Below are 24148 nucleotides of genomic sequence, written 5' to 3'. Positions count from 1 at the left end.
CACGAGGTGGCTTCCAGGCCTGGCTGCTGGGAACAGCGTTGCCATGAACACAGGGTGCAAGCATCCGCTCAGACCATGTTTTCTCAGAAGCACCAGTTACATTTAATCCCATAAGGTGGAGAAATGGTGAAATATCATGACTTCTCTCATGAGAGAGAAACAAATACTTCAAGTTTTCTGGAGTACTGAGATTTTGATTTAAATAGCAGCAGCATAATAAATGGGCTTCCCCAGTGGCTCAGATGGTAAGGAATCCGCCTGTCAATGCAGGAGACACAGGAGACGCGGGTTCAATCCCTGAGTTGGAGAGGTCCCTGGAGAAGGAAACAGCAACCCACTTCAGTGTTCTTGCCTGGAGCATCCCATGGACAGAGAGCCTGGCGGGCTACAGTCCACGGGGTCGCAGAGAGTCAGACAGGACTGAGCAACTAACACTTGCACTTTCAGCATAATAAATTATTAAGGGAACAGTCATAAATAAAACTTTGTTCTATTGAAAGTAGGCTGAGGTGATTTCTCCAGACACAGAAAGAATCCCTGAGTCCTATAATACCAGATGGTATTTTTCTTGCAATACCATTTGCAAGAACGAGGTCACGAGGCAGAGTCTAATTATCCACAAACTAGAATACGATGAAAAATGTCCTGTTTGTGGAGATTTCTTCAAGTACCTGGACATTTCAGTGTAGAAATTCCATCGCTTAGCACCAGGAGAAAGTGGTGAAATAAATTGCTTCCGATTTTTTTTAAGAGATGCTGAGTAGGATTTCATCAAATGTGATAAAGCTCATGAGATGATGTGTCATCGTAACCAGAAAACACACTCAGGATCCATGGGGTCTGATCTCCTGGATCTAAAGTGAAGAGCAGAAGAAAGGCAGACAGAGCACCTGTCGGGCTTCCTGGGAGCACCGTCTCCTGCAGAAAAGAAAGAGGCCTTGGTCCAGGAGGCGGAGGAAATCCTGTCACTTTCCTTCCCAGTCCACCTCCAGCCCCGCCCTCACTGAGGGGCTCCCATGTCCCCCACCCCCACCCCCACCCCAGGCCCAGCAGCTTCTTGTCCCCTCCTCCTTCCTTCCTGCATCACAGAGTCACCCCAGGCCCTGACACCCCCTGCTCAGGCTCAGGACTGGAGCCAGTGACGAATCAATCTGCTCCCTTCACTCAGGTCCGGATCCTCCCTGAGGGGGGCCTAAAGGGCCAGGGAGCAGGTCCCTGGAGGAGGGGCCTTGCTTCCTGACAGCCCTGGGGGGCTGCAGGCAAACCTCCTTCCTTCCCTCCCCTCCAGCCTCTGAGCAGCAGCACACACAGCTCTCAGGACCAGGGTCCCTGCCCCCCATCTCTTCCTGGTCCCGCCCAGCTGGGCGCCTCCACCCCAGCTCAGGCCCACCATCCCCAGGCACCTCTGCTCAAGGCAGGGCCGCTCAGTGATGGAGGCTCTGGGTCCCCAGGAGGCTGGTGACGGGCAGGCCACAGGCTGAGTCAGAACCGCTGCTGCCCCAGGAGCACAGGCCTGGCCTCGCCCCTTCCCACAGTCTCTGCTGTGGGGCTCCTGCCTTGCCTGCTTGGCCCAAGCCACTTCCGGTGAGAATAGGCCTTTGGAGTTGGGTCTGCAAAGGCCTTCCCACCCCTTCCTCCTGGGCTGAGAGCCCGGCCCCTCTCATCTCGGCCCCTGGGTGGGTCCCCTCCTCACTGACACGTCATGTGGAGCCCCCACATTCTCACACCACCCACCCTGGGCCCTGCCAGACAGCAGTCTCTGCAACTTCAACAGGTTCCCAGCCTTCCTGCACCCCAGCCACCCCCCACTTCCCATTGTCATCTGACAGTGAGGAGCCATCAGAACTGAGGCCTGAGCCTGTCTGAGTTCTTGCTATCAGGTTATATGAGGTCTTACTCACCTGGCTCATTTCCAGGATGAGGAGGTACAGTGAAGGGCAGGGGTTGGATGGGATTCCCAATGCCAGGAGGAAGGGGTGGGAAGGCCTTTGCAGACCCAACTCCAAAGGCCCATTCTCACAGGAAGTGGGCCAAGCAGGCAAGGCAGGAGCCCCACAGGAGAGACTGTGGGAAGGCGTGAGGCCAGGCCTGTGCTCCTGGAGCAGCAGCAGTTCTGACTCAGCCTGCGGGATTTCCCTCCCCGTCCTCACACCAGGCCCTGTGCCCCTGATTCCCTCTGGATTCTGCCCTCAGTACCTCTTCTTGTAAAGGCTCCAGGCTACTATGATGCCCATTATGAAGAAACTGGCGAGAACCCCGAGGACAATCCTTGTGGTGAGATCGATGGCTGTAGCCCTGGGCTGGACTGCAGGGGGGCCCGTGGTCGGTGATGCTGCAAGGAGAGTAAGAGTCAAGCCCTTGTCCAGACCCCAAACTCAGCAGATGCCTCCTCAGCCCCCTGACTCAGGTACCCCTACTGTGCAGACAGTGTACACCCATCACATGGAGGCCGCAGTGATAGACCCCCAGGTGAGATGGGGGGAAGGGAGGAGCCCAGTCCTCAGGGGGCTCTGACAGCTAATGGGGAAGCAAGGTTTCCAACACAGCCACTCAGTCCTGCTGTGACATCAGAGACGGTGACATGAGGATGGAGTCCTCAGGAGCTGACAGCAGAGGTGGTATTGACAGATTTCCAGAAGGAGGATTGGGGACATTTAAAAGAAGATTCCATAAAGAGGGTACAGTGAGAAATAAATCCCAGAAATCAGTAAGATGTCTACAGGTTTGGCATCAGCAAAAATCCATACTCACTCGTTCAAAGGCCTGTGCTGTGAGGAGAGACGTCAGGAGGTGGAAGAGGAAGGAGGATGACAGAGCATCCCCGGGACATTGTTCTCCCAGGACAACTCCCTTTATTTATTTCTCTTTTTACATTCTTTTATTTTATTTAACACCAAAACCACTGTGTATTGGGGTATAGCTGATTAACAACGTTATGATAGTTCCAGGTGAACCGCGAAGGGATCCAGCCATAGATATACATGTGCCCCTTCTCCCCTAAGCCCCTCTCCCATCCAGGCTGGCACATAACATTGAGTAGAGTTCCATGTGCTATACAGTGGGAGCTTGTTGGTTATCCGTTAACATACAGCACTGCGTACATGACCTCCCCAAAGTCCCTAACTATCCCTTTCCCTGGGTACACATAAGCTTGTTTTCTAAGTCTGTGAATCTGTTTTGTAAGTTCCTTTGTACTATTTCTTTTTAGATTCCACATATAAGGCATGTCATATGATATTTCTCCTTCTCTTTCTGACTTACATCACTCAGTATGACACTCTCTAGGGCCATCCATGTTTCAGGAACAGCTCACTTTAGATGGATCACTTTGCTAAAACACACACACAGACACACACACGCACACCCAGACGGTGGGTTCACATCACCTTGCGTGGACTGCCACGTCCTTATGCTCCTCTCACCTGTGCTCTTCAACATTTCCTCCCAGCGCACCATAAAATCCTGAAGCCAGGCCCGACAGTCTCTCATGGAGACCCTCTTCAAGTAGTCGGTCACAGCTCTGTCATTCTCCCACTTCTCTTTCATCCGCCTCCCTCCAGAATGAACCACTGTCCAGTGTTCATTCTCTGAATCAAAGCGGAGCCACATTTGGCCATTGAAGCCAAACTGCCAGGATCCACTGATGTGTCCATCCTCTTCCCACCGGCACGTCATCCTGGCCTGCAGGGTCAGAGGGCCTGACCCACCGAGGAAAAGAAAGAGCTCAGCCTCTGGACTTGACAAATTCCTTGCCTCACCTTGGTCCACCTCCCCTGGTCCTGGCTAATCAGGCCCTGTTCTCTCCTCCAAGGCCCTCTTCTTCCACTGGACTACTAGGGAAGGACCAATATCCAGTTGAATTTTTCACCCATAAACAAAGGATGTAGCTAAGCCCCCAGTGTGCTCCTTCAGTATTTGGACTTGCTCACTCATCCCTGGACTCAATGGACATGAGTTTGGCTTGATGGACATGAGTTTGAGCAAGCTCTGGGAGTTGGTGAAGGACCGGGAACCCTGCCGTGCTGCAGTCCATGGCGTCGCTAACAGTGGAACACGACTGAGCGACTGACCTGAACTGAACTGAACTCACCTCTGGCCATGTGTTTCTCAGGTATGACGTCAGACAATCGCCACTTGAGCAAGTCCCCGATGTCTCTCAGTGTTTCTGTCTGTGTTTCCCAAGTGTGCGTAGTTTTCACCTCCTCTCCCAATGGACTTGTGGATTGGATCTTGGCGCCACCACAGTCATAGGAGAGAAAAACATTCCCATCTACCTGGCCTTGAACCACACACCATGGCTCTCCAGGACTAGGCTGAGGATCGATGGTGAAGTTGTAGCAAAGAGAGTGAGGATCTGTGAAGGAAAACGCAGGTGAGGGCAGAGTTGGGAGAAGAAGACCCTTTACCTCCTCCCTCAACTTATGTGAGAGCAGAGTACAGCTGCAGGGCTGGGTGGGCAGAGCAGGAAGGCCCCCCTGCCCCCCAACACCACCTACAGGCTGAGCAAGTGGAGAAGGCTCATAACATTATCTCCACTCTGCTCCTAAGGCCAACACAGAACCCAAAGCTGCAGAAAGGAGAATTCACATTTAGGGGTCACAGGACTTAGCAAGGCCAGGGAGATGCTGCTGATCTACAACTAGGAAGGGTCTTGGAAGCCTGGAGAAAGGCCTGGCCCACCTGGCTTGAAAGAGAAAATCCAGAACTTCCGAGGCAGGTGGTAGAGGAGGGGATTAAAGGCTCAGAGAAGCGAATCTGCCAGGGCGGACATGGTTTGAAAGGGCAGGAAGGTGTGCAGGCCACCAGGTTCTGTGGAGCCCAAGAGGAAAGAGTGGAGGAGAAGCATCTCCAACAGGTCCAGGATGACTCTTGCTGAAGGTCATCAATGGTGGGAGGAGATGGTGTACCTGTGGGCTTCCAGCAGGAGTAAGGATGGAGAAGGTGGAAAGAGCTGATGCCAGGGGGAGTGCTCTATTTCAGACACAAAGTAAATGCAGTGGTCAAAGTGACTAGAGAGTCCCAGTGTAGCCAGGCCTGACTGCAGAGAGTGTGATGCTGGCTCATAGCACAGGGCAACCCTAGAGGCAAACGGATGAGCAGTGAGCGCTGTTAAAAACTACACGATTGAAAGGAAAAATTAAAAAACAAAACCAGAGACAAACACAAGACTGGATGTTCAGGAAGCTGAATGCTGACATGCCAACAAAATGTCCAGATCCTCTGTGCAGTTTCCAGCACTGAGTCAGGTCTTATATTCAGAATCCATTACTAGAGACAGAGATGCCAGGCATTAGCAAGGAGGGCCCTCTTATCACCACAGCAAGTGCACAGGTCCTTCTGGCCTTTGGAAGCCACATGGTCAGTGACTGGGGTAAGTGTACACTTGGCAGAGAAGCCACCCCCATATTCACAAGGACCTAGTGTTGGTCTGACATCATGTCCAGCAATCTGAAACATCACCACGGCCGCCTGTTATTACTGTGGTGCCTGAGATCTGTGGTAAGGAATACACAACTCTCCCACATCCTGCTCACAGGAATGTCACCCATTCACTGATCCTCATTTCACATTCTCATTCACATTTCACATCCACTGCATTTGCAATATGAATGAAAAATCTTCACAGATAGTAAATTGCCGTGAGGGCTAACATAGAAGCAATTTCCAAGTTCACACTTCTGACACTGACTTTCATCCCCCAATAGTACGTGTGAACAATGTCATATTCTGGAGAAAATGTTAGAGTACCAACCTACAACCTCTCGAGGGCTGCAGGAGTGTCATCCCTATCCTATCTCCATTTAATTCCTAGTGCAGCCATTGATTTCTATAATTGTACATATGACATAATTCAGGCTCTGTAGACCATAGTTTTCTGTTACAACTGCTGTCCTAGCACAAAAGCAGTCACAGACGATTGGTGAACGATGACCTGCTTCTTGGGCAGATGACCCAGCAGAAACTGTGACGTCAGAGGTATCTGTGGTCAGAAAGGCGCTATGTGCCGAATATGGCATTTTACTTGGAGGTTCACAACACAGACCCTTTATGTCCTGAAGCAAGGCCAAGCGATGTGCAGTGGGGAATACTACACCATTTAAATGTGGCTCCTGCTATGGTCCTGGGGGCTGGTAGAGATGAGGCCTCTGGTCCTGGAATGTCAAAGTTGTCCATCATGATCTGGGCTCATCAACCCCTAAACATTAGTTCAGATGGACCAGCCATCATAGGATAGAATTGATCATGTGGTTTGGCATAAGCAGGGCCACAGGGAACAAATAAGATGTACCTGCGGGTGGCCTAGGCCTGACATCAGAATGGTTGTATGACCACTGTTCTCCAGGGCCTGCCCCCGTGGCTCAGCAGTAAGGAATTCGCCTGCAACATAGGAGCTGAAGTAGATGTGGGATCTATCCCTGGGTGAGAGAAGATCCCATGGAGGAGGGCATGGCAACCCATTCCAGTGTTCTTGCCTGGAGAATCTCTTGGACAGAGGACCCTGGTGGGCTATAGTCCATAGGGTTGCAAAGAGTTGGACATGACTGAAGCGATTTAGCATGCACACACTATTCTCTGCTTATGCCTGAGACTTCATGCAGTGTCCCCTATATCTCCATGGACCAAGGAAGCCACTCTAGAGCAGAGGGGGTCAGGGGACATTAGCCCATATCTGCTGGACCCACACTCCTTTCACATTCATGCCAACCAGAACCTACAAGACAGGACAGAGTAAGTTTCTGGTTCATAAACAGGAAGCTAAGGCACCCCTTGGATGAATCCCTAGGGGATGAATCATCTATCATTGTGGTGTGACCCAGGAGAGCCACTTGGTTCTTTTGGTTTTTCAGGTCATCTTTGCCTGCTCTTCTAGCACAAATGTGAAGATGTATTAACCACACAGACACCAAATGGCTTGTGGAGACTGACAGATTTACTCTCTGTCTTTTGAAGAAAAGGTTCTCCAACTCCTGTCCTTTTTTTCCTTTCCAACTCCTGTCTTAACTAATGGCTATTATAGACCGCTGTGTCCATGGTCTTAGGGAATATGAATGTGGGACCGAAGGGTAGAAGTGGGGGTGCCCTGTGTCAGATACTTTGGGAAACTCTTTTCCTAGCTCTCCTGCTTTATGTCCTGGGGGCCAGGCTGGGAGGCTTCTGCTGGGGTGAATTCTCAGGCAAGAGGATAGGGTGCCAGTTGACAGAGGGCAGGTTTAGGGTCCCTTCACAGATGGGAAGTTGTTGGAGGCCCTGAGGTTCTTGGGATGGGGAGGGATATGGAAAGAATAGTGTTGTAACCAAGCAGGACTCTAAGGAGGCTTCCTAGGACAGACTCCACCCATCTCCCCGCCCCTCCCTCCTGCGCTGCCCGCCCACTCCCCGCCCAGGTTGCGGACTCCACCTAGACCCTTGCCCATCTCCCGCTCCCACTCTCCGCCCAACGCAACTGCTCAGACTGCACCCAGCCTTCCCCTGCACCCCGTGGGTTCGGTCCCTCGGGAGCGGCCGCGACCTGTCCTGCACGGACTCCAACGGATCCGAATCCCCGAGGGGCGGCCCGGGGATTGCAGCAGCACTTCTTGCGGCCGCCCTGGCTCCCACTTCTCCCTGCTTCCCCTCCCTTCCTGCTGGGATTTCTTTTTCACCCAGATCGTGTCTTTTACATACAGGGATTGGGAGGGCCGGGAGACGGCAACCAGCCCGGGAGTGGGGGCGGAGGAGCAGGAGCGCAGCGGGAAAGGAGCGCGCGGAGTCTGAAAGCAGGAGGCGGCCCGGCGCAGGTTCCCGAACCCCGGCGGACACCCGCATCCCTCTCGGGGTCTTAAGGCCCCCGCGTCCGCTCCCCGCAGGTTAATCCCCGAACTCACCGCCTCGCGCCGGGCAGAACCAGAGAGACCCAAGTAGAAGCAGGGCCGCCAAACTAAGACGCGCTTGGGGGTCAATGGTCCCGGCCATCACCACGTGGAAAGTGATTTGGCCTGACTTCGCTGGGAGAGCGGAGCTATTTATAGAGAGGCCGCCCTGCCCTCGCGTCCATTCCCGCCTCTTCCACCCCGGGTCACTCCCGCCCCCTTCCTCCTCAGGTGACGCCCGGACAGTTCCGGGAACCCCGGGGCCTCCTTCTCCGGCGTCCGAAGCCTCGCCTGGCCCCACCCAGCCGCCCCCTCCTGACTGACTCCTGTCTCCTCCTGTCCCTCAGCGTTTCTTTTCTCCTCCGAATCCTTCTGGCCCCTCAACTTTCCTCCCATCCCCGCCTGCAGTCTTCCTGCGGTGGTGTACTTCAGTGGGTCGCCATGGCCTCCTTCTTCGGATCTTCCTGACCCTGGGATCGAAGCCCGATCTCTTACGTTGCAGGCAGAGGCTTGACCGACTAAGGTTGGAGGGAAGAAGAAGCCCTGCTCTTCTTAAAAGACTCAAGATTTCCACGCCAACCACCACCCCACAACTACCCACACCAAAGAACTCTGCGGATCTCTTGAAAGGGCCTGGAGACAGCCCTTCACTGCAGTGTCATCAGCAATATGTTTTCTAGTCGTTTTTGTCCCAGAGTAGTCCTAGACCTTTTGTGGGCCAAAGTGACTGCTCATTAGAAAGAGTTTGAGGACTGAGGCCAGAACCTGAATTTCCAGGTTCCCCGTGGAGACCGGGATCCAGCGCTGCCACCGGGCGCCACCTGGCGGGCTCTTCCGGCTGCTTGTTCTACACTGGTAGCCTGTGTGATCCATTTTCCTCCTTCTCAAAATTTACTTTTATGCAGCATCCAGCCAGCACTGAACATCTCACGTTCATATCTCAGGGCTATCCGCTGATGATGAGTGAGATGACCCATCACTCTTTGGGACTGACAAGACCTCCTAATTCTTGGGAAGTGGTCTATCTATGACATAGAGGTTTATCAATGACATTGAGAGATCAACGTCTGTGACAGAGGGATCCATCTCTGTTATTTCGGGGCTCTTGGGCTTGACTAGCTTCAGGGGTGACTGAGCCCTGACCTCGGAGGGTCGCGCTGACCCCTCAGCACGGGCAGTGCTCCATTTCATGTCTTGTCACTGAGTGAGGCTGGCTTCCCTCTTTCTAGATTTGGAAATGGATGCGAGCAGAATATTAAGGAAGTAGCAAGAGCAATCAGGTGGAGTTTCATGTTCTTTTAGGGAGGCTCATTGTCAACACTCATTAAAATCACCTCCCGGTTGATTCTACTCCCATCTGGGGTCTACTCTGTGTCCAGGTGCCGGGAGAATGCACGGGTGGGGGTGGCCAGGCCTGTCCAGAGAGGCCCGTTGTCCCCCACCTGGCTGCCCTGACCAGGACTCTAACACTGTCCCTCTTTCTCCTGTTCTCCCAGTCACTTGCCTCTTCACCAGACTCCTCCACTGGAGCTACATGGTCCCCGTGTTGCCTCTTGCCAGAGATTAAACCCAGGCCCCTGTTCCCCAGGCCTATGCATGAGAGTCTTCCCCTGACACATCCATCACCTGAACCCACAAAGTTGCTTCCCCACCCAAGCCTGTGTCCAGTCCTCCTTCCAGGCCACATGTGTCTCTTGTCCCCAAATTGTTACACACCAGGCTCTTGGACTCCTTAATCTATCAGAGGAGAGACAATAGAAATAAATCAAATTTCTTAATCAAAAGAAATTGAGGCAAGGCTTTATTGGGGCTCTTGCTGCAGCAGAGGGGAGCGAGAACAAATGACAGGTTCCTTCCTTGCTCGCTCCCCGAGGTGGTGGGGCGAGCTGGTTCCTTCTATGGGGTGAGGGGAGGGGTGTGCCCAGGGGTCAGTCAGAGGGGTGGCTTAGGTGACCTGCTGATCCCTTAAGTGTTGTTGTGTGCGGGGGGCACGTGAGATATGCTGCTTTTGCTCTGGGCTCTTCAAAAGTGGCAGTTGGGTTTTTCATCTCTTTTTCATCTTTTTCCCAGAATTTGCTCCAAATACTCAACTAAAAAACAGTCTAGTTTTAAAAGACTTTATGCTTTATTGGGTGTAGCTGATTAACAAACAGTGTTGGGATAGTTTCAGGTGAACAGCTAAGGGACTCAGCCGTGTACATACATGTATCCATTCTCCCCAGACTCCGCTCCTGACAGGCAGCCACGTTAACACTGAGCAGAGTTGTGGGTTTGATCTCTGTGCTGGGAAAATCCCTGGAGAAGGAAAGGCCAACCCACTCCAGTATTCTTGCTGGAAAATTCCATGGACAGAGGAGCTGGCAGGGTACAGTCCATGAGGACAGAGTTGGACACACACAGAGTGTGCACACACAGACACACCATATGCCACACATAGGTCCTTGATGGTTATCCATTTTAAGTAGAGCAGCATGTACATGACCTTCCCAAACTCCCTAACTATCCCTTTCTGCCTCCTTCCCCCAGCAACTGAAAGTTTACTCTTTAAATATGGGAGTCTGTTTCTGAGAATGTAAAACATCCTTATTGCTGATATGAAGAAAGTTTTGCGGGTCTGGATAGAAGATATAACCAGCAACAATATTTTCTGAGACCAAAGCCTAGTTGAGATCAAAGCCCTAACTCTCTTAATTTCTATGAAGGCTAAGAGAGGTGAAAAAGCTGCAGAAGAAAAATTTGAAGATAGCAGGGGGTTGGTTCATGAAGCTTATGGAAAGAAGCTATCTCCATAAAATAAAGTGCAGAGTGTAGTACAAGACCTGACAGAGAAGCTGCCACAAGTTATCCAAGAGATATAGCTGAGATAATCTATGAAGGTGACCACACTAAGTTAGACATTTGCAGGGCAGACAAAAGGGCCACCTATTGGAAGAAGATGCCCACCAGGACTTTGATACCTGGAGAGGAGTAGTCAATGCCTGGCTTCAAAGATTCCAAGAACAGGCTGATTCTCTTGATAAGGACTAATGCAGCAGATTACTGGAAGTCGATGGTCATTTATCACTTGGAAAATTCTAAGGCCCTTTAGAATTAGGCTGAATTTGTTCTGGCTGTGCTCCGTAAATGAAACAATGAAGCCTGGATGACAGCCTATCTGTTTACAACATTGGTGGCCAAATATTTCAAGTCCACGATGGCGATCTATTGCTCAGAAAGAAAGATTCCTTTCAAAATATTACTGCTGATTGACAAAGCATCCAAGAGCCTGATGGAGAAGTACAATGAGATCCATGTTATTTTCATGGATGCCAACACTGGTAAAGAGTACTGCATGCTACGGATAAATCTGTGAAAAGAAGAGTCATGGGATGTGGAAAACCTCATTGTTGTCCTCTTTTCAGAAATTGCCCTACCGACCCCAACCTTCAGCAACCACCACCCTGATCAGGCAGCAGACATAGGCACTGAGACAAGACCCTCCACCGGCAAAAACATGTTACCTCATGAAGGCACAGATGATGCTCAAACAACTTTATTTTAGAAACACAGCATTGTTAAACTCTGTATATTATTTATCTAGTCATAAAGCTATTGCACACTTAACAGACTTCAGACAGTGTCAACAAAGCTATATACAAAGTGGGAAATGAAAGGTTGATTGATTCTCTTTATTATGATATTCAATTTATTTCTCTGGTCTGGAACCCAAGCTGGACTATCTCTGAGGTTTTGCTGTATCTACATGGCTTTTGGTCCACATTTTCTATTTGGAACTAACACTGGGTTGACTGTGTAGTAGGATGAGTGAATGATCTACCATTGAGATACAGTGAAATACACATCTCAGGACATTATTCAATTTTTCTCCTACAAATGATGTGAGAAAATCCCTGTTATTGCATTTCTGGTACCCCTTGATCCTGATTTATTAAAAAGGCTGTCATTTATATGAATATGTGAGGATATCCCAGCAGCTTTTTTTTATCAGGTTGATTATTCAGGATATGTTCAAACCTTTCACAGGTTTACACTTCTGTGAAGACCTACATGACCTTCTAGAACTAACACCAAAAAAAGATGTCCTTTTCATCATAGGGGACTGGAATGAAAAAGTAGGAAGTCAAGAGATTCCAGGAGGAACAGGCAAGTTTTGCCTAGGCGTATAAAATGAAGGAAGGAAAAGGTTATTTGAGTTTTGCCAAGAGAACACTCTAGTCCTAGGAAAAACACTCTTCCAACAAAACAAGAGATGACTCTACACAGGGACATCACCAGATGGTCAATACTGACGTCAGACAGATTATATTCCTTGTAGCCAAAGGTGGAGAACCTCTATACAGTTAGCAAAAGCAAGACCGGGAGCTGACTATGGCTCAGATCATGAGCTCCTTATGGTAAAATTCAGACTTAAATTGAAGAAAGTAGGAAAAACCACTAGGCCATTCAGCTATGACCTGAATCAAATCTCTTCTATTATACAGTGGAAGTGACAAATAGCTTCAAGGGATTATATCTGGTACACAGAGCGCCTGAAGAACTATGGATGCAGGTTCATGATGTCGTACACAAAGTGCTGACCAAAACCATCCTCAGGAAAAAGAAATGCAAGAAGGCAAAATGGTTGTCTGAGGAGGCCTTACAAATAGCTGAGAAAAGAAGAGACGCGAAAGGAAAAGGAGAAAAGGAAAGATCTATCTATCTGAATGCAGAATGCCCAAGAATAGCAAGGAGAGATAAGAAAGACTTCCTAGATGATCAATGCAAATAGAGGAAAACAATAGAAAGGGAAAGACTAGAGATCTCTTCAAGAAAATTGGAGATACCATGGGAATATTTCATGCAAAGATGGACACAATAAAGGACAGAAACAGCAAGAACTTAACAGAAGCAGAAAAGATGAAAAAGGGGTGGCAAAAATAGACAGAAGAAGTATACAAAAAAGATTTTAATGACCCCGATAACCATGGTGGTGTGGTCACTCATTTAGAGCTAGATATTTTGGAGTGTGAAATCAAGTGGGCCTTAGGCAGAATTACTAAGAACAAAGCTAGTGGAGGTGATAGAATTCCAGGTGAATGATTTAAAATCCTAAAAGATGATGCTCTTAAAATGCTGCACTGAATAGGCACTCAATATTTGGAAAACTCCACAATGGTCACAGGACTGGAAATGGTCAGTTTTCATGTTCAAGCTACCATAGCAGTATACACATCTCACAGCAAGGTCATGCTCAAAATCCTTCAAGCTAGGCTTCAGTGGTATGTGAAGCAAGAATTCCCAGATGTATAAGCTGGATTTAAAAATGCAGAGGAAGCAGAGATCAAATTGGTAACACCTGCTGGATTACAGAAAAGGTAAGGCAATTCCAGAAAACATCTACTTCTGCTTCATTGACTATGCAAGAGCCTTTGACTGTGTGGATCACAACAAACTGTGGAAAATTCTTAAAGAGATGGGAATACGGGACCAGCTTACCTGTCTCCTGAGAAGCCTATATGCAGGACACGAAGCAATAGTCAGAACAAGACATGGAACAATGGACTGGCTCAAAAATGGAGTAAGTTAAGGCTGTATGTTGTCATTCTGCTTATTCAAATTCTATGCAGAGTACATTGTGTGAAATGCTGGGCTGGATGAATCCCAAACTGGAATCAAGTTTGCCTGGACAAATAACCTCAGATGTGCAGATGATAGCAACCGAATGGCAGAAAGTGAAGAGGATCTAAAAAGCCTCTGACAGAAGGTGAAGGAACAGAGTGAAAATGCTGACTTAAAACTCAATTTCGAAAAACTACGATTTTGGCATCCGGGGCCATCACTTCATGGCAATAATATGGGAAATAGTGGAAAAAGAGGCAGATTTTATTTTCTTGACCTCCCAAAGCACTGTGGAAGGTGACTGCAGCCATTAAATGAAAATTAATTTTAATTAAGAAATGAAAAGATGCTTGCTCCTTGGAAGAAAAGCTAAAGAAAAGAAAAAAATAATTTTACAGTGGCCTCTACATGTCTGAGTGAGGGGAAGAATCACACAATCTTTCAGTTTAAATCCAAGAGTAGAACTAGTTAAGCTTTGGAAAAAGGCATGTCAAAAGCCAAGACAGCCCAGAAGCCAGGCCTTTAGCATCAAACAGTTGGTCAAGTTGTGAAAGCAAAGGAAAAGTACTTAAAGGAAATCAAAATGGTCCTCTAGTGAACACATGCATGATAAGAAAGCAAAACTGACCATCAAGGTCAAGCGATAAAATTGGTTTCAGAAGAAAAAAGAAAGATGCTGAGTAGGATGTGCAGTGCAAAGACATCACTTTGCCAGTAAATGTTTGTCCAGTCAAAGCTATGGATTTTCCAGTAGTGATGCACGTGAGAGTTGGACCGTAAAGAAGGCTGAGTGCTAAAGAACTGATGCTTTTGAATTGTAGTGCTAGATAGGACTCTTGAGATTCCCTTGGACTGCAAGGAGATGAAACCAGTCCATCCTAAAGGAAATCAACCCTGAATATTCATTGGTAGGACTGAAGCTGAAGATGAAACTCCAATACTTTGATTCCTGATGTGAAGGGCCAAGTCATTGGAAAAGACCCTGATGCTGGGAAAGCTTGAGGGCAGGAGGAGAAGGGGATGACAGAGGATGAGATGGTTGGATGGCATCACTGACTCAATGGAGATGAGTCTGACAGTACTCTTCGAGATACTGAGAGACAGGGAAGCCTCATCTGCTGCAACCATGTGGCCGCAAAGAGTTGGACACGACTTAACGACTGAACAACAATTCACGATATGTGAACCGCTCAATCAGTGGCCAAAAAGTTACAATTTATCTTCTTTATTTGTAGTAATTCATTATTTATTCTGAATATGAATCTCAATCAATGGGGAAATAAACCTACTTTTCAAAACAGACACAGTTTATGTGGTAAAGTCTGGCTCCTCCTTGCAGAGGGGGAGGAATAGAGGAACAGAGTAGAGTCACCACTGAGGGTGCAGATCTCGATGAAATAAACAACGATTTTATTGCTCAAGTTCCAGAATATATCTTTGGATCCAGGTTATCAGGATACTGTTGGGATCGAGAGCTAGACTGCATGTTACTTTAAGAGCTTTCTTTTTATTCTTCACTTCCACAATAAATGTAGCTCAATCATCAGTTCTGTTTAATCCCAGAAGGTGGAAAAACGGTGAAATGTCCTGAGTTGCCTCCTTGATTAGAAAAAGAAGCTTGAAGTATTTATATGTTTTGTAATAGTGAAATACTGACTTAAATATTACTATACGAAATAAAATGACTAAAAGAGACATTCAGACATAATATTTTGTTCTGTTGAAAATACTCTGAAGATGTTTCTCTGAACATAGAAAGGATCCCTGAGTCCTGTAATAGCAGATGGTATTTTTCTTCCACTATTACCATTTGCAACACCGAGATTGCCATACAGAGAAGAGTCTCATTTTCCCAAACTAGAAGAAGAAAGTGTCCTGTTTGAGGAGATTTCTTATTCAGCAAGTTGAATATTTCAGTGCAGGGATTCCATCACTTAGCACCAAGAGAAAGACGCAAAACAGGATGGGAAGAAAAAAAGAGACTGAGAAGCCTGTTCACCATATGACTGGTCAGAAGACAATGAGCATCTGGGTCAGCACAACTGGAAGGCAGGCTCCGAATACTGGTCTGATCTCCTGGCTCTAAAGTGGTCAGTAGAACAAAGGCGGCCAAGCAAAGACTGAGTCCTGAGGCCGACAGAGAATGTGTCAGGGGCTTGATGAGAGCAGCATCTCCTGCAGAAAAGAAAGAGGTATTGGTCCAGGAGGCTAAGGAATCCCGTCACTTTCCTGGGGCTGCCCCTCCCCAGCCTCCAAGCCCCACCCTCAATAGGGGCTCCTATGTCCTTCACTCCCACCCCTACCCCAGGCCCTGACACCCCCTGCTCAGGCTCAGGACTGGAGCCAGTGAGGAATCAATCTGCTCCCTTTACTCAGGTCCGGATCCCCCCCGAGGGGGGCCTAAAGGACCAGGGAGCAGGTCCCGGAGGAGGGGCCTTGCCTCCTGACAGCCCTGGGGGGCTGCAGGCAAACCTCCTTCCTTCGCTCCCCTCCAGCCTCTGAGCCAGCAGCACACACAGCTCTCAGGACCAGGTCCCTGCCCCCCATCTCTTCCTGGTCCCGCCCAGCTGGGCGCCTCCACCCCAGCTCAGGCCCACCATCCCCAGGACCTCTGCTCAAGGCAGGGCCGCTCAGTGATGGAGGCTCTGGGTCCCCAGGAGGCTGGTGACGGGCAGGCCACAGGCTGAGTCAGAACTGCTGCTGCCCCAGGAGCACAGGCCTGGCCTCGCCCCTTCCCACAGTCTATCCTGTGGGGCTCCTGCCTTGCCTGCTTGGCCCAAGCCACTTCCTGCGAGAACAGGCCTTTGGAGCTGGGTCTGCAAAGGCCTCCTGCCCTTCCTCCTGGGATGAGAGCCCGGCCCCTCTCATCTTGGCCCCTGGGTGGGTCCCCTCCCCGCTGACACGTCATGTGGAGCCCCCATGCTGCTCTCAGCCCCGGGAGTCCTGCCCTCGCCCTGAGCGCCTGCTGTTCTCACACCACCCACCCTGGGCCCTGCCAGCCAGCGGTCTGTGCTCAGTCAGGGGACGTGGCTCAACCCTTTCAGCATCAATAGGCCCTCAGCCTAGTGAGGGCCCCTCCCTTTTCACAATGTCTGCTGACAGTGGGGACTCTCAGAACTCAGGGCCGAGCTCGTCCCAGTTCTGCTCTCAGGTGACATGAGGTCTTATCCACCTGCTCATTTCCAGGATGAGGAGGGTCAGTGAGGGGCAGGGGTTGGCTTGGATTTATCTTTCTCCTCCTCACACCATGTCTTGTGCCCCTGCCTTCCCACTGGATTCTGCCCTCAGTACCTGTTCCTGTAAAGGACACAGCCCACGAAGACAGTTATGATGAAACTGGTGAGGAGCACGGGGAGGATCCAGGCTTTAGACTTGGTGGCTGTGGCCGTGGGCTGGACTGCAGAGGGGCCCATGGTCGGTGATGCTGCAAGGAGAGTAAGAGTGATGCCCTTGTCCAGACCCCAAACTCGGCAGATGCATCCTCAGCCCCCCTGACTCAGGTACCCCTACTGTGCAGACAGTTTGCACCCATCACATGGAGGCCACAGTGATAGATCCTCAGGGGAGATGGGGGGAAGGGAGGAGCCCAGTCCTTACGGGGCTCTGACAGCTAATGGGGAAGCAAGGTTTCCAACACAGCCACTCAGTCCTGCTGTGACTCAGAGACGGTGACATGAGGATGGAGTCCTCAGGAGCTGACAGCAGAGGTGGTATTGACAGATTTCCAGAAGGAAGATTGCTGACATTTAAAAGAAGATTCTGGAAAGAGTGAGAAATAAATCCCAGAAATCAAAAAGATGTCTACAGGTTTGGGATCAGCAAAAATCCATGTTCAGTTGTCCAAAGGCCTGTGCTCTGAGGAGCGACGTCAGGAGGTGAAAGAGAAAGGAGGATGACAGAGCATCCCCGGGTCATTGTTCTCTCAGGACAACTCAACTCCAATAGATCACGTTCTCAAACACACACACACACACACACACACACACACACACACACACACACACACACAGGGTCCATGTCACCATGAGGGGACTGTCACTTTCTCCTCCCTTCTCACTTACCCGAGGTCTTCAACATTTTCTCCCAGCACACCATGAAAGCCTGAATCCAGGACCGACAGTCTCCCATTGACATCTTCTTCAGGAAGTCGGTCACAGCTCTGTCATTCTCCCACTTCTCTTTCATCCATCTGCCTCCAGGGTGATCCACTCTCCAGTGTCCATTCTCCGAATCAAAGTGGAGGCTCATTATTCCATTCAAGCCAAACTGCCAGGATCCACTGATGTGTCTGTCATCCTCACAGCGACATGTCATCCTGGCCTGCAGGGTGAGAGGGTCTGCTCCCACCGTGGGAAAGATAGAGCTCAGCCTCTGGGCTTGACATATTCTTTGCCCCTGGGTCCACCTCCCCTGGGTCCACGTCCCCTGGGCCCAGCTGATCTGGCCCTGGTCTCTCATGCAGCAGCTGCTCTTTCCACTGGACGAGTAGGGAAGGACCAACATCCAACTGCACTTTTAAGCCCCGATCTGCTCCTCCTGTACTTGGACTTTCTAACTTACCCGTGACCGTGGGTTTCTCCAGTGTAAAGTCACGCAGATGGTCCCTGATATCTCTGAGTGTTTCTATCTGTGTTTCCCAGGCCTTTACGGTTTTCATTTCTTCTGCCAATATACTTGTGAATATGATCTTAGCATGACCACAATCATAGGACAGAAAAACCTCTCCGTCCACCTGGCCTTGAACTTCACACCATGGCTGTCCAGGTCTGGGCTGAGGATCGATGTTGAAGTTATAGGACAGAGAGTGAGCGTCTGTGAAGGCAAACCACAGAGAGGGTGAGGGTGGGAGAAGAAGACCCGTGGGCCTCCTCCCCCAGGGCTGTGACAGCAGAGGAAGGCTGCAGGCTGGGCTGACAGAGCAGGACCCCCGTCTGCCCCCCACCCCTCACCAGGCACGACTGAGGAAGACGACGAAGCCTCAGGCAGGCAAGAAACCCCACAGCCCTGGAGACGCCCCGTTTCCACTCTGCTCACAAGCTCTGCACATGGCACTAAGCCACACATACGTTTCCCAGGGATGGGCCAGGCTGGTTCAAAAGGAAAGGCCCAAACCCAGAGGATGTCAGGTTCTCTCTGAGTGTCTGTGGGAGATGCAGAGGGTAAGGGGGCTGTTCCTGAGGAAGCGGATCACAGCCAGTGGGGGTGTGGGTGGGGAGGATGAGCACAGAACCCAAAGCTGGAGAAGGGAGAGTTTATAATTATGGGTCACTTGGCTTAGCAAGGCCAGGGAGATGCTGCTGATCTCCCACTAGGATGGGACTTGGAAGCCTGGAGAAAGGCCTGGCCCACATGGCATGAAAGAGAAAGTCCAGAACTTCCGAGGCAGGTGGTAGAGGAGGGGATCCAAGGCTCAGAGAAGTGACTCTGCCAGGGCGGACATGGTGTGAAAGGGCAGGAGTGTGTGCAGTCCACCAGCTCCATGGGAAAGCCTGATGGACTCTATGGAGCCCGAGAGGAAAGCGTGGATGAGAAGCATCTCCAATAGCTCAAGGACGACTTTTGCAGAAGATCAGGGATGGTGGTAGGACATGGTGTTCCTGTGGGCTTCTATCAGGAACAGGGATGGAAGTTGTGGAAAAATCAGATTCCAGGTGGGGATGCTCAGGGTCAGCAGAAAGTAGGTGCAGGGGTCAAAGTGATTAGAGAGTCTCAGTGCCAGCCAGGGCCTGACTGCAGAGAATATGATGCTGGCTCATAGCACAGGGCAATCCTAAAGGCAAACAGATGGGCAGAACCTAGATTCAAACTGTACCATTGAAAGAATTAAAGAGTGGCAGCACACAGGGCTGGATGATCAGGAAGCCAAAGGCAGCCATCCCTACAAAACATCTGATCCAGGCCCATTTTCCAGATCTGAGCCACTTCTCAGAAGGTATCACGAGAGAAAGAAGCCATGTTCTATAGAGGAGGGCCCTTTCATCACCACATCTAGTGCAAAAGTCCTTCCATTCTTTCCCAAAGAGCCACATGGTTATTTACTGGGGTAAGTGAACCTGCAGAAGCAGAAACTACTCTCACATTCACACTGCACCTAGTGTGTTTCTAATATCAGGCACAGGAACCAGAGCATCATCATGGTCCCCCAGTTGTTGAAGCGATGCTCTGACTTCTCAGCCATCAATGGACAGCACTCCAGGTTCTTCTTACAGTGGTTATCACCGGGTCCACAGACCACACAGCGGTCATTTCACATGCCCTGGTCTTGTGACATGCATGGAGACCTGAGTAGCTAGTAAATTAACGTGGGGTGAAGGCTACTGTATTAGTGAACTCCAGATTCAGACTTCAGACCCTACCTCCCCACCCCCAATGGTACATGTACACAATATCCTGGAGGAAATACAGAGACAAATAACCAAGGTACAACCTCTAGAGGCCTTCAGGAGCTCCAGTTAATTACCACTGTGGCCATAGGTTTCCTGTAATAGTACATAAGAAATATTTTAGGCTTTGCAGACCCTAGGTCTCTGCTGCAATCTGCTGTCCCAGCACAAAAGCAGTCACAATTGGTGAACGGTGAGCATGGCTGGAGCTGCTTCCTGGGCAGATGACCCGGCAGAACCCGTGACATCAGAGGTATCTCTGGTCAGAAAGGTGCTACGTGCCATTTTCTACTTGAAGGCTCACAACACAGACCCCGAGTGTCCTGAAGCTAGGCCATGTCACTTGCAGTGGGGAAAGTCACACCATTTAAATGTGGCTCCTGGTGTGGTCCTGGGGCCTGGCAGAGATGAGGTCTCTGATCATGGAATGTCAGAGTTGGGCTCATTAACCCCTAATCATTAGTTCAGCTAGACCAGCCATCATAGGATAGAAGTGATTATGTGTTTTGGCATAAGCAGGGCCACAGGGAACAAATAAGACCCACCAGCAGCTGGCCTAGATGTGACACTAGAGTTGTTATGTGGCCACTATCCTCTGCTCACACCTGTGGCTTCCCCTATGGGACTTTGGACCAAGGTAGCTATTCTGCAGCAAAGCAGAGGGGACATTAGCCCATAACTGCTGGACGGTTTTTACTTTCCTAAGAAAAAGTACTGCATGTTGAAAACAAATCATTCCCAAAACTAGTGAAAGAAAGCAAAATTCTAAAAGTGAATCACGTGCATTATCTTTAGAAGTTAAGAAAATAAAAAACAGTTGGTAGTAAGATTGTTAGTTCAAATATGTGTGTTTAAACAATTTTAAAAATATTTTGTAAGAATATACCTATACCACAAAGGCAACTATGTGTAAAAAATTTATACAAACATTTTCAGTTCAAGCTAATAAAAGTGATATTGAGAAAGCATTCCACACTAGTAAGTCTGTCTTAGAAAGTTCAGACGCTAAAGCATTCCTAAAGCTCAGTGTTCTGAAAGACAAATCTGCTTCTCTGATGCTGGGTGATGCATGTGACTAGCTGGCTCCAAGTGGGCCTTGACAGGCACATTCCTCCTGACACTGGGGGACTGTAAGAGGAGAGTCAGACACAGGCCCCCAGGGCTGCATGGACCTCTGTGAGACACCAGGCCCTTTGCTGGAACTGCACAACTCCTCTGGATCGAAGGCCCAGCACAAGCCATCACATAAATGGGTCATCAGGACAGTTGATAGGCTGGACTATTTGGTAACCCTCTTTCAGGTACTCGGCCACATCAAACGGGTAGATGTCCACTTAGGGTGTTTGGCCAGAGTCATAAACCCCTGGGCTCTTTAGTAGCAGCATGCTGACTTCTTAGCTGTGGCATGCAGGATCCAGTTCCCCCACAGGGATGGAACCCAGGCCCCTGCATTGGGAGTGTGGAGTCTTAGCCACTGGATCACCAGGGAAGGCTGGAGAACTCATTGTTAACCAGACTTTCAAAAGCCATCCATCGATCCGGTGTTTTTGCTGTTCCCCAGACAGTGAGAGTCCATGGGGAACAAAACTCTGGAGAGGGACTGGCTTTGCTCTTAACCTGAAGTTATTCAATGACAGAGCTCCTAGGAGCCAGGTCTTTGTGGATGACTTCCTTCTGACCAGGTAGCTCATTCCACAGGCAATATGAGCAGCCATGTGAACTAGCTTTTGTTGAGAAGTTGCCTGTGGACTATTGGCCTCTACATATTTGCACTGTCATAAAAATAATTTAAGATCCCCCAAGTTCATGTAAGGCAATCCACCATGGGCTTTTCCCCTTCTTCTGTTCACACGTGGGTAATAGGAAGATTTCTGTGATGAAGATCTCGTAGCTTACAACTTTCAGGGAGCATCGTTGTCACCTGAATTTCAGAAGCTTGATCTCTAACTGTTTTTACAAAAGCTTGTTGCTCTTTATCTGAATCTTTTTCATCTACATAAACCCCATGGAAAGTACACCAAAAGGTACCTTCTTAGAGTACATCTTTTGAGTTCCTCTCCCTGGTTAGATACTTTGATATCATTCACCTTAGCTTTGGCCTCCAAAAGAGTGACGCTTCTCAAGTCCTACTCCTCTACCCACAAGGGAGGATAACTGGAGATGGGGGCTGTATTGTTGTGTGTGTTGCCTCTCACATACTGAGGCATCTCGGTAGGACTGGGACTGAGACAGCCCTTGGGAACTACTGCTGGCGCTGATGCTATCTTCCAATTCAATCCTTTTCACACTATGAAGATGCGAAACAGCTAATACTAGTACTACAAGAAATATACCTGGACAGCAAATCCCTAGGCTGATATAAAACACACGTGTAGACACGGCTGGAGCTGCATGTACAGGGTCATAAATGGGCTCCTCTGCTGGTCGTTTTGTCCAAGGCTGAAGTTTTCCTTCCTCAATTTCTGGATGGAAACTTTTCCTTCGTTTCAACTCTAAGACTGTGAAGCTTTCTGAAGTTACTGTCAAGTTGAGCTGCATTTAGTATCATAACTTCAGAATCTACTTTGCCAGGACAGGACAGCTCGAGCCCAAACACTGATACAGTGCTTGGGAGTACCGGGGGCAGGGGGCGCCAGGGCGGCAGGCAGCCTAGCGGACCCGAGCGGTACCGGCGGCGGCCTTTCGGATGCGCGTCCCCGGGAGACCGGCCCGCACATCCGTCCGCTCAGAGCTCCAGCCTCCACCGCCCAAGAGAAGCCCGGTCACTCGCCGCCGGACCCCCGCCCAGGCCCCAGGATGGCCGCGGAGCTCTCCTCGCCCGGCCGCCCTGCAGGTGTTAACTGATCGGTGATATAGAGCGCTGGTCCTTCAAGGGCCGACAGCAGTAGGGACCAGAAAGGGCCTGTGCGCAGATCGCAAACTTTTTGCTTTTCGCGGCTTTTCTGGGTCCCTTCCCGCCGGGAGGCAGACGGGTCCCAGCCCGCCGGGCTCCAGGACTCCCACTTCCCAAGGGGCGGGCTGGGCCCTGAGGGGCCTCAACAGCATTCCCTGTAGCGTCCTGGCCCCGTCTTCTCCTAGCGTCACCTCCCAAACTCCCCGCATTACTGCTTCACCCAAGGCACCGCTTCTGCCCCGGAGAGCCGGCAAGTAGCCCGGGGGAGCCACCGAGGCGCAAAGGGGCCAGGGGAAGGGAAAGAGGAGGCGGCCGCGGCGCCACCCCGCTAGGAGTTTCGCGAACCCCCGCGCCGTCACCACCCCTGTTCAGGTCGTAACTCACCCAACTTCCACGCGCCCCGCACCCCCCCCGCAGCTTCATCCCCGAGCTCACCGCCGGGCGTCCCGCTGAACCAGACAATCAGAAGCAGGACCAGGAAGCCAAGGCAGGTCTCGGGGCCACCCATCTCTCCCTTTGCCACCTGGATCTCAATTTTGCACGAGAGGAGGATGCCAGGTCAGGTGAGCGGATCCTTTCCTCGGGGGCACGTTCTGCACTTCTCTGGCAGCCGGCAGATCCTCTGAGCGGAGGCCAACCCCGGGGCGGGCCGGGCCGGCGCCGGCGTCACCCGGTGAAGCCGCTTCCGTTCTGGTCTCTGCCCCGCCCCACTCGCCGCCGCAAGGGCTGTTGCCGCCGCCTCTTCCCACTTGAGCTGTGCTTGGACTGATAGCCAGAATCTTCTTAGTTAGATCATTTTGTCATTTTGGTCTCCCTAATTAATAGAAATTGATCAGAGGTCAGGGAAGAATCTCTGGCAAGAAGGTCATGGAGGGGAGAGCTCAGGGCTTCCTCCTTCCCCACCTTGAGCTTGCCTTGGATGATCTTTGACCTTGCACTGTACTGAGTTTCCTCAGGGTTCTCCACACCATGTTAGGAAAACTTGAAGGAGCTTTTCAGCCAACCCAGTTACTGTTTCCGGTGCCAGTTCAGGTGGCAAACTTAACTGATAAAGGTCGTCTGTGTCCTGACCCTTCCACTGACCTGCCCTTCTCTCATCTCTCTCCCTCTCCTCGGGCTTTCTGAGTCCCAGAGACACAGCAGTGTTGAAATTAGGCCAGTTCATCACTCTGCAAGTTTGCTTCAGTCCCATTTGTTTATTATTCCTTCAAATGTCAATGCCAATGCATTTTGAAGAAGGATTCTGTATAATTCTACAGCTTGTTTGCCCCTCCTTTTTTTAAAAATATATAATTGTACAAACTTTGAAAATTACATAGGTTATAATGATCCAGCATTATTTGTCATTCAAAAAAAAAAAACCAATTTTCTCTTGGTCCCAGCAACCATTCAGGGGAAATTAAAGTTCCTGAAAGAAGGCCAAT

General features: G+C 50.0%; 1 protein-coding gene and 3 pseudogenes across 1 annotated transcript in view; 1 reads left to right on the top strand and 3 right to left on the bottom strand.

The window, feature by feature from the left end:
• The window catches only part of LOC122433870 (UL16-binding protein 1-like), a 154008-nt gene that overhangs the window by 94800 nt on the left and 35060 nt on the right, over window positions 1-24148 (top strand). The gene's annotated exons all lie outside the window — the stretch shown is intronic.
• LOC122433857 lies at window positions 371-23341 on the bottom strand (annotated as a pseudogene).
• LOC122433862 overlaps window positions 3498-24148 on the bottom strand; it is a 98228-nt pseudogene continuing 77577 nt past the window's right edge.
• LOC122433867 lies at window positions 20974-21908 on the bottom strand (annotated as a pseudogene).

This window comes from Cervus canadensis, chromosome 33 (assembly GCF_019320065.1).
Source record: "Cervus canadensis isolate Bull #8, Minnesota chromosome 33, ASM1932006v1, whole genome shotgun sequence".
Classification (NCBI taxonomy): domain Eukaryota; kingdom Metazoa; phylum Chordata; class Mammalia; order Artiodactyla; family Cervidae; genus Cervus; species Cervus canadensis.
This window is presented reverse-complemented; position numbering and strand designations above follow the sequence as displayed.